The sequence below is a fragment of the Passer montanus genome, unplaced genomic scaffold (genome assembly GCF_014805655.1).
Source record: "Passer montanus isolate IOZ18808 unplaced genomic scaffold, ASM1480565v1 scaffold47, whole genome shotgun sequence".
Lineage (NCBI taxonomy): Eukaryota > Metazoa > Chordata > Aves > Passeriformes > Passeridae > Passer > Passer montanus.
In genome coordinates, this window is record NW_024369596.1 from 6,578,249 (window position 1) to 6,594,968 (window position 16,720).

At 48.7% G+C, this 16,720-nt stretch overlaps 1 protein-coding gene across 9 annotated transcripts in view; it reads right to left on the minus strand.

Annotated features, from left to right (window-relative positions):
* ARHGAP32 (Rho GTPase activating protein 32) overlaps positions 1-16,720 on the minus strand; it is a 238,680-nt gene that overhangs the window by 43,046 nt on the left and 178,914 nt on the right. The window contains exon 1 of one of the 9 annotated variants that reach the window (XM_039721970.1): positions 5,028-5,133. The exons of 7 other annotated variants lie outside the window; for them this stretch is intronic. The gene's annotated coding sequence lies outside the window, so the exon portion shown is untranslated. Of the gene's footprint in view, positions 1-5,027; positions 5,134-12,994; positions 13,016-16,720 lie in introns of those variants that run through there. One more of the 9 variants, XM_039721969.1, reaches the window with a different exon arrangement.

Genomic DNA, 16,720 nt, shown 5'->3' on the forward strand with positions numbered 1-16,720 from the left:
GTAGGCATAAAGATTTTCAAGAGATAATTTAAAATTCCATAGATATGAGAGTCTAAAAATATCTTTCTGTCTCCAATAACTTTCATAAATATGTACTGACTGGTCTGCCATAAACAAGAGCAAAATAAATTATGTTTTCTGATGCTGCAGCATTTCTCTAGTGCCAGGCTGCCATCAGCTAAGGCTGGGCTCTGAAGTGCAGAAATACGTTAAAGGTGATTAACTTCAGTGTAATTTGATAAAAACCATTCAAATTAGCTAAGACAAAACCAGCCAAGGATAAGGACAGATTTGCAGCTACCAGGAGAGCCCCACACATATGGAGAGTAAAGTAGGTCATTGATAAGAGGTGGTGCAGTTTATTTATAAAGCCTGGTAATAAGGAAGCTGCATCTCTTGCATCTGCCCAGGCTCCTGCAGCCATCCTTTGGGCAGTGTCTGTGCAATGACCTCAGCACAACTCCAGCTATTCCCCATTCCTGCCAACAGCAGCTCTTGGCTCAGGCTGGCTCCTCCTGGTCAGCACAGGAACATCTGGCACCAGAGACCCACCAGCCTGGCAACTCACAATTACACAATTCCTTCAGCTTCTGCTGCATCTGGGTCTGGTCACTCCTCTGCCACAGACAGCACACTGCAAATCCAGAAGCTACCAGCACGGTGGCTATTTTCATGTAACTAAAATCACATGTCTGTGGTGACATGCACGAGGATCATCTACAGTGTGAACTGCCTGGAGAAGTTTCTTTATGGCCATGAGAAAACACAGACGTGAACCAGGAGCTAATGTACAACAGCAAAACCTCCTTCCCTGCTTTTCTGCCAAATTTTTTGAGTGTTACTAATGGCTTAAGAATAATAACCATGAGGTTAGTCTGATACAAAAGTCTATCACATATGTCTGACACCAAGAAATCTGTGCTGTTTTCCAGCCTCAAGATATGACTGATCTTTGCACAGAATCTAAGACCATACGGGAGCACTAAGATGATACCTGACCTCCTGAACAGACCCCAGGACATCTCCTAATTAATCCCTGGAGGACAGCACACCTTCCCCATGGCAGTAGTACATGGCCAGAAGATATAAATTAGTTATTTATGCAGCTGAAGGCTAGCACAGACATGAGAGAGGTTTCAAAGGTTCAAGGGCTGGCAAGGTGTCGTAGGTTAGAATCTATTAATCTATCAATCTATTAATTCTATTAACAAGTTTAAATAGCATTTTGGAAAAAAACAACAGTGCTGACTAACAGAGTCCCAGTGACGATGCAGCAGGGACAGGCTGGGACAGGTGACTGGGGGAGGAAATAATGATGGATGGGGCTGTAGTGCAAAGGAAACCAGTTATTAGAGGCTCAATCTGGAAAAGGAGTGGGAGCTGAAAACAAACTGATAGAGATTTAGCACACATGGCAGTGGGGTCAGCAGCTCAGGTGACACAAAGAGGTCACAGGGCCAGCAGCAAAACTGGGAGACAAGGAGAGCAAACTGGGAAACATGGAGCTAGGAAAAAAATACCTGGAGAGACACTTGAAATATCTTTTTTCTCTTTCATTCTAGCTAAATCTCTGTTCTAGCAGAACTTAATGCAGTCCTTTTGCTTACCTCACCTACCCTGGAGACTTGAGGATCCTTTAGAAAGGCTGCTCTGACTCAGGTGACCATCACAGGCAGAACTGAACACCAGATCTGCCCATCAGGGAGATGGTGTCAGCCTCCTACCCACACTCACTTTGGCATGTCAGGATTGTTTGACTTCGCATGCCCAAGCTCACACCACACCCAAAGATTTGAGCTCTGACACCAAAATGTGCAACCCTACATTCACACTGAAGAGGATGTGACACTGTAACCTGAGGGTATCTCTGGTACACAGTTTGCATGGTTTGAGAAGAAACCAAATTTCAGAATGACCCCAAAGGTTGTGTTGTGTGGCCCATGAAAGGTGGTTTTGGTTAAAGGCTTTTCTGGAACCTCGGCTGGCACAGCAGCATTAAGGGTAAGCATGAACACCAACAACCCTGTGCTGGGTAACTCTGCAGACACTTGCAGCTCAAGGAGAAATGGAACAACACTCACGAGGCAAAATGTCGCTTTGGCATGAGGTAACACCAGAGCAGGGCCATCTCTGCCAGAAGCTTCTCCAACTCACCAGTCATCACCAACAGGAATGTGATCCACAGGGAGACAGTGATGGCAATGCCACACATTTCCTGTTGGAGCTGACAGGAGCTGCTAGCCATCCATACAGATGGAACTGCCTAATAGACAACCTCAACCTCCCTTTAGGACAATCTAAACCAAACATTTTTTTCTCCTGGCTTCAGTGGCCACGGCCTCAGAGAAGTCAAGAGCCGACTGTTCCCAAACTCACACTCACTTGAAGGCAAAGTGCCTTTGCTGTGCCTAGTTCACAGCCCAGCTGTGCTTCATGCAGCTCCTTCCCTGCTTGAAACGCTTCCCAACAGCCCCGTGGAGCTGCAGCTCAGCTGAGCCTCGCCCACGCAATTCCTGCAAGTGGCAGCAGCACTGCAGGAGATCTTCCAAAAACTTGACAGTAACCCAAGCTAACCCTGCATCACACCAAGCACTTTGGACAGGGCAGGCAGCCCAGAGCCTTCCCAGGCCATTCCAACGTGAGCGTGGCATCAGCCGGGCCGGGATCACCGCAGTGACGGCGGCACCGCGCTCCTCCAGCCCGCGCCGGTGGGAGGGGGCGAGCGATGGAAAAGGATCTGACAGGAATCAACAAACAACACAAGTGGAATAATGAGGAGTTTGGCAGATGGAGCCCGATCCCACAGCGAGAGGGTGTTTGCTCTTATGCAAGGCCTTGGGAAGGCACGGGGAAGGAACAAACCCTTTTGATTCCATGGGGAAGGGGCATGAGCGATCCCTCTGGAAACAGGAGGAGGCCCGGGTCAGGGCACACTGCCTCACTGCTCCTGATGCCCATGGCACAGCCTTTGCCCTGGGTACAGGCTGTCCTGAGGTATGGTACTCCCAGTATGACAGGCAACATCCCTGCTGCTCTCCCAGTCCCTTCCCAAAGGCTGCCTCTCTCATTCTCACTGGCCCGAGGGCAAGTGTTTGCAGCCCACACCAGTTACTTCCAAACTGCAGTGACCTACCCTTCCCAGATCCATACTGCCCTGGTTCTTCTTCTATCTACAGCCCTGCCGTCCTAAACTGTTCATACTTTGCTATTAACCCCTGAGTTGATTCTGCCTTTGGAAGTTAAGTTTCCACCCACCTGGAGTGGAAACAAAAAGAATACTGAAGACCATGACCAAAATTTTCATTCACATTACAGTCACTTTATACAGCACAAGAAGGATACAATAGCTAAGAGAGGATAAAAATTACATTTTCACATACATCCTCCTTACACAGCGAAAAAGTGTAAAAACTTTACTGAAAGTGAAAATTTCACCTAAAAGTCTGGGGATTTGAGGTGAATTAAATCTGCTTTTTAAGGCTTAGGAATGCAGACAATGTATTGTTTTGCCTGCTTTATATTCTTTTCCTTTCACTTCCCAGAGCAGGGCTTTGATTTCAAATGAGCCTCTTTTATCATGCCTGTGTGGTACCCAGAACAAAGGAGGCAGGGGAAGAGTGGAAAGGGAAGGCCTCCTGTCTTCTCTGTCACAAATAATCAGATCCTGCAGGGCATTTAGTCCTTAAAATGGGCTCTGGCTTTTAGGGGGTTTTCTGAACAAATATGAACAGACGAGCCATGGCTACTTGCAAAGTGTCTACTGTGATCACAGTAACATCTCTCCCTGGGAATTTTATTTTCCAGAGTGTGCATTCCCTGCCCCAGGGCTCCAGCAAACAATGGGCTGGCAGTTTTAATAGGAAGCCCCTTTCTCCTGACCAACAGCATCAGTAATATTAATGCTTAGGAATGTGTCAGTCTGGGAAGGGAGGGAAGACAAAAGGATAAAGTGATATGCAAAAATCTATTGAAATTTAAATTGTAGACATTCCCCCCTGTCAGCTGCTTCTTTGGGAGGGAGGTATAAATCTGAGAGGGAGGCACTGAACTCCAGCCCTGCAGCCCCAGGATCACGCTGGAGTGGAGGGGGTGTGCACGCTGGAATTCCTTCTCTGCTGGGATCTGGGTGGGGAATCCTCACACAAATCATCCCGGACATGAAAGAGGCTCCCTTTAACAGCTCCGGTTTGCTACACACCCATGACCCCAGAACAAATCCAATAAAACAATTTACAACTACGAACCCAATGTGGAGCAAAGTGGAATAGAAACCTTAAGGCAGAGATCAGTTAGAGGGAAACAAAAGTAAAACAATTAACAAGGAAGGGGAGAGGAGTAAGTATGTAGATTTAATCGGTATTGGGTCACCAAGCCAGGGAACCTGCCCAAGGGCACGGATCCCCAGGATCTTTTCCCACTGCAGAAGCACAGGTCTGTAACCAGCAGCCAGGGAAGAGAGAGAAGTTAGTGACACCAGGCTGAAAACATGATCCCAGGCAGGGAGGCATCTGAGCACCCCGACGGCATCACACCCGTGCAGGACCAGCCGGGCTCCAAGCAGTGTCCTGGCAGGACACCCCAGCACAGCCCAGCACCCCTGGGCCCAACCAGGGGCTGGTAAGTACCATCAGATCATGGAGTTTGGCTTGGAAGGGACTTTAAAGCTCATCCAGTGCCACTCCTGCCATGGCAGGGACACCTTCCACTGTCCAGGCTGCTCCATGCCCCGTCCAACCTCTGGCCTTGGGCACTGCCAGGGATCCAGGGGCAGCCCCAGCTGCTCTGGGCACCGTGTGCCAGGACCTGCCCACCTCACAGGGAGGAATTCCTTCCCAATATCCAATGTAAAGTATGCACCAACAGCCTCTTTCCTGACGCACCACCACCGGGGAAGAATCCTCATCCAAAGCCACTCATTCCCCACACGCACATTAAGTACCTGGCAAGTTACTAAGCAACAAGTGGCGCAGACACCTTGGCCCCCGCTCCGAGCCCCGGCCGGGTAACCCGGGCTGTCGCTGCCTCACCTGGCCCTGTCCCGGCCGGGTCCCCGCTCCGCGCCGGGCTGGCTCGGCTCCGCCGGGATCCGCGAGATGCGCCGGGCGCTCGCAGCCTCTGCGGCTCTGCCAAGCCCCTCCCCGGCTCCTCCTCCTCCGCAGGTGCCTCCTTCCTTCCTTCCTTCCCTCCTCCCTCCCTCCCCGGCTCTCGCCGCCGCTCCGGGGCTGCCCCGGGCCGGCACCGCCGCGGGACCCTCGGGACCCTCCTGCCGCCCCTCCCGGGGCCGGACAAAGGGCGCAGGGTGGGCAGGGAGGGATGGGGAGCAGCACACGGCTGCTCGTCTGCGGAAGGTCTAAAACAGAAATGTAAAACAATCCCAGGTATAAAAATCTCGAAGGGGGTGCTGAGAAGATGAATCAGGCTGTGCTCGCTGGTGCCCAGCAATAGGACAAGAGGAGCAGGGCAGTTCCAGCTGAACGTGAGGGGAACTTTCCCTGTGCAGTCATCGAGCACTGAACAGACTGTCCAGAGAGGGTGGGGAGTGTCCCTCACTGCAGATATTCCAGAACCATGGGCACAATCCTGTGCCCTGTCTGTGCTCCAGAGTGGCCCTGCTGGAGCAGGGAGCTGGGACCTGGTGACCCTCTGAGGTCCCTTCCAGCTTGACCCATCCTGGGATTTTGGGATTTGGGACCACTGGCTTTGTCTCTTGTAACCCACAACCGCTCCAGAACTGCCACCATGGGGATGGGCCCGGTGCCATCCCCTCAGCCTGTGAGCACCTTCAGGAAAAGACGTGGGCCAGGAAAGCTGCACTCGCCTTCATCCACTTTCTCCTTCCTTGCTCCTTCATGCCACAAAAACTACAGAGGACACTGTGGTGAGGGCCACAGCCCAATCCCACCAAAACTGCGGAGCTCAGGGGCACATCGGTGCCACCATCCCTGTCCCTCAGCCACTGCTCCCGCTGCAGATCCCTGAGGCCACACTGAAGATCTGTCCCAGCACGTCCAGAAGGAAGGGAGACACACGAGGCAGGCCTGAGTGCTCTGGTGGAAGCAGGTCCCAGCTTGCAGATGTGACACAGTCTGGGCCCCACAGCCCAGGCACTACACCTTGCACCCACCATGTCCCTGATAATGTAATCACAGGGACACTCTGAGGGGCTAGTTGGCATTGAGCTGAATCAATGATCACTGAAAACAAACCACATTAAAAACTCTCTGGTAGATCTGACCTCACCTGCATTTACTGCAGGTTTGTGGGATAAGTTCTACCATTGTGCTGTTCGTCCTTGAGCTCCCCCATTAACACTAGTTCATCAATCTCAGTAATTGCTGTCACCCACTTTAAAATGCCAGGTAAAGGTGGGCAACCTCAGGATCAGAAGGACTAAGGAGGAATTTGCCTCTCTATCTGCAGATATCTTGATGAGCAGAGGGGAAAACTCATTTCTTTGGGTGCTCACAGTTTCTCCTCCGTGCTGTTTTCAAAATGGTTTGCTGACTCACATCCCCCGATGATCCTGTTCTCCAGCTTCTCTGTACACTTGGTATTCACTGCTGGACTTGCTTGGCCTGGACAATGAGCACGCTATCACACCAGGTTTACTTCAGCAGCCAAGCACAACCCCTAAATCCACTTCTCTCTGAATAATTCCAAGTGCAAACCCTTTTCCCTGGTACCAACTCACCATTCTCAGAACGTTCTTCCTACCAAACCCACTGATCAAAGCTGGGAAAATCCCAACACAGATGAATAGAGCAGAAGCAATGCTATTCCAAATTAACATGCAAAATGCACATACAATTCCAAGCAGCATCTAGGACTTCAGAGCAGTAACGCTGAGCTGCCCAAAGCTGCCAGGATGTGCTGTATGCTCCCTATATGTATTTTTTTTCTTTTTACTGTAGGCCAGGCTTGGCTAGGAAGACTTCTTCAAGGCTGGTGACCCCCCCATTCACACACTTTGCTGGTGCCGTTTCAAAACTAAGGCCAGGAGCTGCCCAATCCTATTTTTGCTAATCAGAGCAGGAATGTAACAGCTGCATCCTCAGTAACAGAGAGCTGCCTCAGCTTCAGGCTTGGGTTTTACCTTTCAAATTACTGCTCTGAGGAGGTATTTTACTACCTGGTGTACAATGACACACCTTTCCCTCATCTGCACTTTGCTTCCTGTAAAGGAAAATCTTTAATCCTTCTTAGAAACTGCCTTTCTTTTAGGAATGAAACCTGAGCAACCAAGATGTGACTCCTCTGCACCTGGGACCTTCTGCACCTGCACAGGGGTCTCTGCTCTCCACTGCACTGAACAGCACTGCAATGCCTTCTGCTGCTTCTGAATATTTGATTGAAAATAATAAAATAATCACATGAGTCTCATTTTCTGTTCTAATTTCTTTTGTCAGACAATTGCAAGCTTTTTCTTTTTTTTTTTTTTTAATTAAGCAAGTGAAAGAGATGCATTCCCCACTCCTGAGGAGTTTGTCTGCTTGCCATGGAGCAGAGAAAGCAGAAAATTATTATCTTTTAAACCCAGCTAAGAAACCCAAGCACTTGAAAGCACAGAAAAAAGGGTCCATCCATGTGCCTGTCACAAATTCAATCCTGAAATTCACCCTATCCTCCAAAAGTTATTTCAGACAGAACTGGGAAGGCAAAGCAACCCAGAGAATGTTATTAGTGCAGCCTGTAGATTCTTCTGCTTTCTGGTTTTGCAAATGTAACCACCCTAGGAGGTTCAAGCCATCATTAGGAGTTGGACAGTCAGGGTTTTCCAATGCTGCTTCATCCTCAGCTGGATTTATCCTGCATTCAGCTGCTCCCAACACACAGACACCCCCCCCCCCCCCAAAAATAAACAAAAACCCCTTTAAAAATAAGGGGTGTTGCTGAGAAATTATAGATGAAAGCAGAGTGGGGCATTAAAAAAACCCAATAGAGCAGCACATAATGGCATGGAATGCCTTAAAATTATTTGATTCAGAGCTGTCAGCAACCGGGTTTGACATCCAGGTATCTCATGTCACAGAGTATGGAATCATCAAATTCCATAATGGGTTGGAAGGGACCCTAAAGGTCTTTCAGTCCCACCAGTGCCATGAGCAGGGACACCTTCCACTCTCCCAGGGTGCTCCAAGCCCTGTCCAGCCTTGCCTTGGGCACTGCCAGACAGCCACAGCTTCTCTGGGCACAGTGGTACCATGTGGTGACCGAGGTTTTGGTGGATGGAGCCATGGTCTGCCATGGCTTGCAAGAAAAATACTCCAGCTATTCCATTTATGAAGTCTTTGTGCACAGAGGGGTGGTGGTGCAGCTGCTCAACCTTTGTGAGCTTTCCAGGACCAGTTTCAATGGGAGAGCTGAGCTATGCACTGGCACAACCCTTGATAAATCCATAGGCCAGGAAGAGATCAGAGCTTTGTGCCATCAGTTATGGTTAAAACTGCCTGAAGTATTTTCAAGCCACAATCTGGCTCTCACACTAATTTACAGAATTATTCAGGAGAAAAGAAGAGGAAAAGCAGAGCAGAACCAACTCCCTCTTGCCATTATTTCAGAGATTTTAGCATAACTGCAGAGTTTTGCTAAGCCAACTATGACTACAGTTAAGTCCCATTTTGACAGAGCTTGTGAGAAAGGAAAAAACCAACTCATTTAAAAATAACAGCCCCCCCAACCTGAGTAAGTGGAGAGCAGGCAGAGTGAGAAAGCAGCACAGAACAAGTGAAAAGGAAAGTGGCCTTATTCAAGCACATTGGTGCCTCCAACAGCCTGCACTCAGCCAAGTTTCACTGCCCTGCTTCACACCACTCCGCCTATTCTGGGGGATCCAGCCTCTCAAACACCAGGAATGTTTTCATAACAAACATCAACACAGCTCTTTCTTACCTGCACAGAACACAGATGAATGTCATTATTCATGAACTGATGTGTACAGACTGTGCACAGATCCACATACATGCTTATTCCTTTCCTCTTCCAATTAAAATTCCCCAGGAAACATGGTCAAGGCTTACCACAAAATTATCTGTCAAAGTGTGAGATGCCTGGAGCTGCTGTTTATGGGCTCAGCTTCTTTCCAAAGCCTCAGTGACCACACTCTGGAGAAACAGCCCAATAGGGAACACAGGAATGATGTGGCTCTTCCCTCTACCTGTGTTCCAGGCATTTCCCTGTGCCTGGAGGCTGATTTCCAGTGCTGTAATTACACCAGTAGTGCCTCCCAGTGGGGATGTAGGATATACTGGCATGGAGCAGAGGATGCTCCTCAGCTGGCAGAGCTCTGCTGCTCCCCTTGCTCCTCAAAGCTGCCAAAGGGCTCCTAGGCCAGGAGCCTGGACCCTGGCAGGGATGGGGGTTTTTGTGCCAGCTCTGTGTGGGATCTTTTCCATACTACTCATCTATGAGGAGACTCATCTATGCCAGGGAAAAAACCTGAATGCAAACTTGGGGGCTGGACACAGAGGCTCATTCACTAACACCTCCACCTGTGCCTTACTGGGATTGTTCAGAGAAGGCAGAAGGTCCCTGGAGCATCCCCAGGCTCAGCCTGCACCTGATAGTCCCACAGGACAACACTGCTGTCCACCAACTGTCCTGGGACCGCTGGCTTTGCACTCATGGCACTTTCTGAGGGGACACAGGATCCACTCCCTCAGGGCTGGGAGGGCTCCAGAAGGGCTTTCATAGATTAGAAAACACTCTCTGAGTTCAGCTAAAAATGATAAGAAGATGTAAGTGAAGCAGCAGGACCAAAGGGTACCTTCCTCCTGCTCCTGGGTCCTTGAGCCTGTGGGTCCCTTTTGTTTCAGTTCAGCTGCTCTCCAAAGGATGGATCTCCTGCCCTGCTCCAGCTGCCCCTGCCCCAGCTTCCCCCGTGCCCTCCAGACACAGCAGTCATCCCCAAATCCTGCTCTTCCACTCCATGCTTTCAAATCCAAGCCTCTTGAAGAAAATGTCAACCAACTCACTCAGAACTTCCTGAGAACCACCCAGACAGTTTCCATAGCACCCAGGAAATGTCACAGAAACACGGATTTGTTCTCACTGCAAATACTGCATAAACATCACCTGAAACTCCTCAGCAGTGTGGGAGCAAGGAACAGCCAGGGGTGCTCCTAAAGCACTGCCAAAATGCACTCCTGGCTCTCACTGCCACTGTCAGAAACATCTGCACTGTTAAAGGATTAAAGGGTTAGGGAAAAAGGAGAAATACATTAACTCCCAAATGCTCTGCATCCCTAGGAACTTTGTGAAATACAATTCCTGCTCATCTCTCACTTAGGAGTTAGCCAAGGTTTAGAGATTTTCCTTAGGAAAAGTGTTTCCTACTGAAGGCAAAAGACAAAAGCAAGCTACAAATAAAAACATGTCCCCATAGGCAGAGGGTGTAGAAAGAATATTTCACACTTTTTAACTCTAAAACCTGCTCCTTGTAATTCCACTGCTTGTCCCAGTTTGGTGAAGAACGCCCCAAACTGCAATTCCCTGCCATCCTGTGTGCCTGCAAGTCTTACCACGGTACCCTATGGAGAACCCTCAGGTGGATTTCCAGGCAGGTCTAGAGGAACACCCAAGCCCTGCCCCCTTGCAAAAGGGAAATGGGACATTTAGAAGATCACTCACAGCTGCAGCCCACAACTGGGAATGCTGTGCTTCCATGGAATGCCAAGAGCATCCTGTGCCCAGTGGGGAAATGGAGAGTGCAGCAGCAGGACCAGATCCAGAGCCCTGCTGCTTCCTGCTCCCAAACTACTGCTGGAACAGCAGAACAACACAGGTGGTGCTGCCAGGCTGGCTGCAGCACAGCAGGACCTTCTCCAAATCCAGTCCCCCAGAGAGGGCTGCGAGCAGCTCCTCATCCCAGCAGGACAGAGCTGCTGCTGCTTTTGGGGTGCTCCTACATCCCATTCCTGCCTGCCCAGGGAACACTGAATTTTTGCCATGTCTGTTCCCAGCACATAGGCTCAGGAAGCTGTTCTCTCCAACTCCTACTTTTCCAGCAGAATCTCAGATTTTATGGTGCAAATTTCATGGAGGACCAGATGAATCCTGTATTTAGCAGCACTTCCACAGATCAGCCTACAGCTCTCATCCCTTTCTGCCAAAAAATGGGAAGGAACAAAAGACTAATCACTCAAAACAAGCGAGGGATAGCAAAGAGAAAGAGAAATTAAATTAAAAACTCAGGAAAATGCTGCTGCAGTTCTGATCTGCAGTACAGACCTAAAAGTTAAAGACCTAAAAGGACTAAACAGTCTTCCAGTCCTGAGCAGTCCCTGCAATAAATCCCCTTTTCCTGAAATCTGGCAATTACTGGAGCAATTCAGGATAAATAAGCACTTTCCAGAGCTCACTGCACTGAAATCCAGCAAAACAGCACAATTATTGAAGGTGAAGGTTGACATTCCTAATGTATCCAAGATCCACACTCCAGCTTTTTTAAAGCAAGCTTTCAGCCCTTCTGATGGGAGTGAAATAAAGCCCTAAAGCCTAGTTTAAAAATAAATCCTCCTCTGATGACCGGAGAAGGAGCAATGGGCATCCAGACAAGGACTACAGAAGAAGCAGAGCTTTACACCTAAACCACAAGAAGATGTGCAATCAGTTCAAATACAATTAGAAGAGAGGCCTGGTACTTATCAAGCACTTCAGTCACCAAATTGCACCAGCACTGGCTCCTTCATAAACTGCAGTGTTCTACCAGTGCTGCTGGGTATCAGGAAAGGTTCCTCCTCTGCCTGGAATGGTCACAGCCCCGAGGCTGCCAGAGCTCCAGGAGTGTTTGGAGAACGTTCTCAGGGACAAGGTGGGAATGCTGGGGTGTCTGTGCAGGGCCAGCAGAATGATGATCCTTGTGGGTCCAGCTCAGGGGATTCCATGATTCCATGGTTTTGTGGACAGCAGGACTCAAATGAGCTCTGACTGGCTGTATTTATCAGCTTTGCTTTGATATAAAATATCCAATAATAACCTGTTCACCTTGGGATGACCTCCAGGAAGGTACAGTTCAACTCAAATCCCAAGGGACTAGGTGAAACAGAGGGACACAGGACAATGTTCTCTGAAGCCTGTGCAAGAACTCTGCCATCTGCCTTGGTGCCAAGCCCGGCCTAGAAATAAAGCTCCCACACACTGCTGCTCTGCCTCCTAAAATCCCACCTACAGTCTATTTCCAAGCACTTATGAGATCCAGGGAAACAGAAGTCCAGGCATGACTTAACACAACAAGCGAATAAATGGGAATGTCTGCTGTCAAATACCTTTCAATAACTGAGGATCAAATGTTTAATTATGTAAAATGTACCAGGCACAAATCTCAGCTCCTCAGTTCCACTGCAACACTTTAATTTCACCTAGTGCCAGTTCTGACAAGCGACAGCCACGTTGTCATGGCAATGACAACACAACACAGTTGTTTTCTGCTCTCAGTGCACTGGGCACACAGGAGGGTTGTATTCATTGCCATAAAACTATATATTTAACCACATTTCTTCTCTCTCTTATTCAAGCAAGCTCTTCCCTCCAGAGCATGGTCACAGAGGGTTTGGCAAACTGGATAGTGAGGCACAACTGAAAGCCTGGGAAAAGAAGAACGCTTTATATTTAGAAGTGCAGCAGCTGAGGGAGAAAAGAAGCTGATTTCTGATACACCCACATGGCTGCTGATACTGCAGAGTGTGCACAAGGCAAGGCCCAGGTGTGCTGAGCATCACCTTAAGATGTGGATTCATTCACTGGGTCTGGAGATCACTTGCAGAAAATCTGCCCCTCAGAAGCTGGGTTCTCAGAACCAGGCACTGGCTTTTCTACCCAACAGGTTTCAAAAAGAAAAATTTCTTGTAAAAAGAAATTGATAATTCTCTATTTCACTACTTATTACACTACAGCTAGGTTCTGCCAGCAAGCCTAGGGGTTAGTGAGTGGTTATTGCTACCACATACAGGGTTAGACGTGGTTAGGACAGAGAGTGATGGCACAGAACAGGCTCTACCTGAGCTCAGGTGGGACTGGTTCAGAGCCTCGGTAACAAATGCAGAGCCTGGTTTTACACTATCCATCTCCAAATCTGATAATCGGGGGAGGGGGCACAGGGACAGACAGAAGGCAAGAAAGAGGACAAGGTTAAAAATCTCCCAGCAGGACTGCAGGAGACCAGCAATTCAGCATGGAAAGACAGCAATTAGAGAGACAGAGCTGGAGAAATCCAGGGTTCAGTGCTGGGCATGCAGAGCTGAGCTTCTCTGGGCTGTTCTAGGCCTGAACTGTTCCTGCCCATCAATACCCGTGTGCAAGCAGGAGCAGACATTGTGAGGGAGCTGATCCACTGAGCTCACAGTGTCAACAGCAAAAACCATGGGCTGAGCTGAACTAAGCTGAGTGAACACCCAAATCCCTGGAAAACTGAGCTGGGGATGAAGTGGGTGGTGCTGGGGCCTGAGCAAGGGGGCTTGGAGCTGGCTCAGGAGTGAGCACAGTGTGTGCAGGCCAATTCCAGCTCCAGTCCCTGCCCATGGCAGCAGGTGGAACCAGATGATCTTTAGGCTCCCTTCCAACCCCCAGCACTCTGGGATTCTGGGATGCTGTGCACAGACCACCCTAAGCAGAATTTTCACTGTAAAAAGAGTATTAAAATTATATAAAAGATGTCAGTTTATGTTGGCAAATGCTGGAGGAGAAATCAGTGATTTTTAACACAGCACAGCTCACACAGGAACAGCTTTTGCTGTGGCTGGGAAACCAAAGATTTTGAGCTTGTGGTCACGGGCACTTTGTCCCAGTTACAAAACCCTCTTCCAGCCCCTGCCTGCCTGTCCAGAGCTCAGCTCGTTTATCTGAGCCCAAAAAAGAACTTCAGTGCCTAAATGAGCCCAGAAAGGAACTTCTCCCTTGCACCCTCAAAACGTGAACAGGACCTCAAATCCCTCATACTTAACAAACACAAATATTTCTAAATTCCTGGTAGTGGAAGCCATGATCTGTGGGATACAGGAATAATATAAAACAGCCCCAGAGCCTAGGAGTGCTCAGCCAGGGGAGGATGTGGTTCCCCAGCTCCAGTGGTGCTCTCAGAGCAGCCACAGCCAAGTTTGTCATCTCTGTGGCAATTCTGTGACTCACAGAGGGACAGGGCTGTCACAAGGAATTAATTTCACTGGAAAAACAAGCAGAACCACAAATAAGCCTCATAGCTTTGAGCAGAAATATTAGAGCTGTTCTGTTGTCAGAATCTTCCTTCTCACAGCTCAGAGAAGAAGGGGACTCAACACTGACCACTGGCATTAAATAATCAAAAATGTGGCCATTCCTTGTTTTTGTGTTAAAAACCTAATAAAAAAGTCTGCCAGAAAAAACAGACAGGCTAAAGCCTCCCTGTGTTATCTGAATTTAACTGCTGCTGATCCTTGGAGGAATTGCATCTCTGAAGGGCTCAGGGATCCAATGAACTTGACTGTACAAATGGAAAAACATTAAGAAAAATCTTTTCTCCGTATTTGTGTGCCCAAAGGGAACTCCCTGGATCTTACAAGATTCACTATTCTGATTCCTCCCAAATTTTCTGTCAGATTATTTATCAGTGGACATGACCAGTCACAGCAATAAATTCTATCTTCATTCTTAAAACCTCCGTCCCAGTTTCAGAATTCCCTGGCTCCTGTGGAGCTGGACATGGGCAGTGCAAGAAGCCTCACCTCACTCTCAGTGACATGTCCCAGTACAAAGCCTGCTCTCCCACTCTGGACATTCCCTCTGCCTGGAGGTGTTGGCACGTGCCCAGGAAGTTGCTCAGAAGCCAAATTTTGCCACAGGAGCAGGTTTTCCTGTGCTGGAGGGGCCTGGGAATGGGAGCACTGCCTGTTCCTCACTCTCCAGGGACAGCAGCACAGGCTGAGCCAGCAGGCTGGCAGTGGGCATGTGGGCAAGGGATATATCTGTGTACATTTACATCAATATTATGTATTTTATAATTATCTCTTTACAGTATTTGCATATCCAGTTTTCAGACTCACTTAGGGAATCCAAACAATATCCCAGGGGGAGCTGATTTGTGCAAGTGAGGCATTTGCTGTAAAAATGATAAATCTACATGACCAATCCCAGGTTTTACTGACACCAGGTTATTGCTGTGAGGTTTAGACCAGCACTAGCAGGATCTAAAAAGACCATGGCAACGTGAAGCAGGACTCTGAATAAACAAGCCACATACTAGTTCACTTTGGGCATTGTCAGATGTTAAGCGCAAACACCATTCCCTCATTAAAAAAAAAAAATTGGCTTCTGAAGGTTGTCATGTTCTAACAAACTTCAATAACTGTGTTTAATTCCTCCCTATCACCCATTTTTATCTTCTGTTTCTTTCACACTGACATTCATACTTGGTTGACACTTAATTTCTTTCTTTTTAATCTTTTCAATCTTTTTATGGATTCAAAATGATTCTATCACCCCCAGAAAAGAGCTATAACCAGCTCTGTTCTTTCCCTGCTGCATTATTTTATGTCCAAATATCTTTTAGAAAAGCACCTAAGAACAAAGGTTTGTTTTGGTTTCCCCTAAATATCCTTCAGGGCATCAGTGCTACTGACCTGCATGTACAGAAGAAGAAGGAAAGAAAAAGGAGACAGAGAAACAAGGCAAGAATGAAAGAAGGACAAAGGAATAAATGAAGACATACAAGGGGGGAAGTAGCTCCAGGACGCTGGACGGGCTCCATGGGCAGGGGAGACTGGGAAGGGAGAAATAAAAAAAAGGAAAAAAGCAAAACAGAAACAAAAAGCAGCTGGTTAAAATATGCTTTCACCGAAAATGGGCTCATTTCACACAAAGCTCAGCTGGGTTATGAATAGCACAATACAACACACCCAATCCTTCAAGTTTTTTGATACTAAACACCTGGGAAACTCAGAGGATCCAGGAATTCCCACCCTGTGTCCCAGCTCAAAAAACACCCCACCATTTTGCATGTTTGACCTTTCAGCACAAGGCTCATCCCAGTCCTACCAAACAGCACAGGGTTTGTTATATACTGAATTTTGTTATATACTATTTTCCTTCATTTCTCCTGGTACCAGAGCAGAAGCTGTTCTTACTCTTCACCCTGTGCAAAAAGCAGAGTAACTGTCTCAGAGCTGTGTTTGCTGCTGTGCTCCTCCTGAAAATCATGCACTGCACAGGAGGGAGGCCCAGCTGTGCCCCAGCCCCACGCCTGTGTTCTGGGGGGAAGGAGAAGGGCGGGATGTGGCACTTGGGGACATGGAGGTGACCGTGGCAGTGCTGGGCAATGCTGGCACTTCTCCAGCCTAAGGACCCCACGAGCAGGCACAGACTGCTGGAGCCTGCTGGCTCTCAGCTGGGGAAATCCCTGCAGCAGCTCCCACAAACACAGACGTGGGCTCTCCTGAAGTGAGTTTTTGCACACTCCCACTGCTGCCCTTTGTCCCCAGATCCCCGTGTCCCAGGGATCAGGATTCCCTGGTTCTGAGGCCTGGCAGGCCTGGAAGCAGTTCCTGTCCTATAAGCAGCTCCAGCTTGGCAGCTTTGGGTGCTCATCCCCTCCCTGCAGCTTTGGGTGCTCATCCCCTCTGCAGCTTTGGGTGCCCATCCCCTCCCTGCAGCTTTGGGTGCTCATCCCCTCCCTGCAGCTTTGGGTGCTCATCCCCTCTCTGCAGCTTTGGGTGCTCACCCCTCTCCAGCTTGGGGTGCCCACCCCCTCTGCAGC